We start from the raw sequence: 2,441 nt of genomic DNA on the forward strand, positions 1-2,441 counted from the left end.
CACTTGAGGTCACAGAGTTTTTTTTCCATCAACATAATCTTTCAACATATAGAGAATAAAATTGTTCATGATTTGTGATGTAAGGGAGGTATGTAATATGTTCTTCTAAACGATTTAGAGGACGAAGAAAGCTAGATGTTTCTGTCTAAGTAAATGCGTTAACACTTGAGGTCACAGTTTTTTTTTTTTTAATCAACATAATCTTTCAACATATAGAGAATAAAATTGTTCATGATTTGTGATGTAAGGGAGGTATGTAATATGTTCTTCTAAAGGATTCAGAGGACGAAGAAAGCTAGATGTTTCTGTCTCAGTAAATGCGTTAACACTTGAGGTCACAATTTTTTTTTTCTATCAACATAATCTTTCAACATATAGAGAATAAAATTGTTCATGATTTGTGATGTAAGGGAGGTGGTAATATGTTCTTCTAAAGGATTCAGAGGACGAAGAAGGCTAGATGTTTCTGTCTAAGTAAATGCGTTAACACTTGAGGTCACAGAGTTTTTTTTTTAATCAACATAATCTTTCAACATATAGAGAATAAAATTGTTCATGATTTGTGATGTAAGGGAGGTATGTAATATGTTCTTCTAAAGGATTCCGAGGACGAAGAAAGCTAGATGTTTCTGTCGAAGTAAATGCGTTAACACTTGAGGTCACAGTTTTTTTTTTTTAATCAACATAATCTTTGAACAGATATAGAGAATAAAATTTTTCATGATTTGTGATGTAAGGGAGGTATGTAATATGTTCTTCTAAAGGATTCAGAGGACGAAGAAAGCTAGATGTTTCTAAGTAAATGCGTTAACACTTGAGGTCACAGAGTTTTTTTTTTAATCAACATAATCTTTGAACAGATATAGAGAATTTTTTTTCATGATTTGTGATGTAAGGGAGGTAGGCTATGTAATATGTTCTTCTAAAGGATTCAGAGGACGAAGAAAGCTAAATGTTTCTGTCTAAGTAAATGCGTTAACACTTGAGGTCACAGAGTTTTTTTTAATCAATATAATCTTTGAACAGATAGAGAAATTTTTTTTTCATGACTTGTGATGTAAGGGAGGTATGTAATATGTTCTTCTAAAGGATTCAGAGGACGAAGAAAGCTAGATCTTTATGGGGAATCCCCAAACTCATTTTCCTCTTTGGAGAAATGAAGTACTTGGCTACTCCCAGTTACTACATCGTTGCAATTAAACAATTTTCGTGTGGATACACGGCTATACCTCTGACCCTTAAGAACACTTGGCTTTCGCTCTTAGAATCAAGGAGTTAAATGAAGAATAGAGTAGAAACATAACTCTCTCTCTCTCTCTCTCTCTCTCTCTCTCTCTCTCTCTCTCTCTCTCTCTCTCTCTCTCTCTCTATATATATATATATGTGTGTGTGTCTGTGTGGTTATGAGCATAAGATTTTTTTACCAGATCAGAACTTCTCTACATAATTATAATGTGGATATTTGAAATGGAATATATATATATATATATATATATATATATATATATATATATATATATATATATATTCATTCCATAATTGTGTTAACAATGTTATTATCGAACTCAGCTAATGTAACAAACGCCCACTTACGAATGATAGACACAACTATGTAACTCGTATCACAGCAAATTAATTCATTTCGGATCATGTAAGTAGGATAACTATAGTAATCACGCTATCATTCTTACTAACAGCATCCTTCCCAGTAAACTTAACGAAGTTATCAGCATCCTTCCTAGTAAACTTAACCAAGTTATTCAACCTAATGTCACTAACCTCTGAAAAATGTCAGTATCACTTATTGCCCCCTGTGAGGTTTGAACTCACGACCCCTGGTTTACGAGACCAGTGCTCTACCACTGAGCTAAGGAGGCTGTTGGAACGCTACGAGTAAACACATGATTGTATCGAACAGACGAATCCTTTAACGAATGACGTTCACGTGTTCTGGTGATCATAACACGCTTGTTGTGTCAATTCTTATAATGTAAACATCACTATCAATAACAGTGGCATTGGATTGCTAGACATTTTCAAAGTTCGTCGAAGATCTTTTTCTTGATACGTCTTAATCTTATGTGAAAATGGTAAAAAACGCATCGATAATACTTCCCATACGTAATTTATGTCTAGTGTAGTCTACTACAGGGATACTGTACTACGCACCTTGTTTTTATTTTCATTCTACGAATATTCATCTGTATTTTGCGTAGCCTATCTATTTCTAATTCAGTCAGCATTAAGCAATGTAAATTAAACTGAAAACTTAAACTGAAACTTCAAACTTGCTGTTCATTCCTATGAGAATAATTGTGGCTATAACTAATTTTTGGCATGGAAATACTACTGTCAGTTTCTTGCGTAAAAATACATAAACGAAATAATCACATACCGTACACAATTATTTGATTATGCATGTGTAAACACACATACAATAT

General features: G+C 33.1%; 1 non-coding gene across 1 annotated transcript; it reads right to left on the bottom strand.

Moving 5' to 3' along the window:
• Positions 1-1,805: 1,805 nt before the first annotated feature.
• TRNAT-CGU (transfer RNA threonine (anticodon CGU)) lies at positions 1,806-1,877 on the bottom strand. The gene has a single exon. It is a non-coding gene; the product is annotated as a tRNA-Thr (tRNA).
• Between the last annotated feature and the right edge of the window lie 564 nt (positions 1,878-2,441).

Source organism: Palaemon carinicauda, chromosome 1, assembly GCF_036898095.1.
Source record: "Palaemon carinicauda isolate YSFRI2023 chromosome 1, ASM3689809v2, whole genome shotgun sequence".
Lineage (NCBI taxonomy): Eukaryota > Metazoa > Arthropoda > Malacostraca > Decapoda > Palaemonidae > Palaemon > Palaemon carinicauda.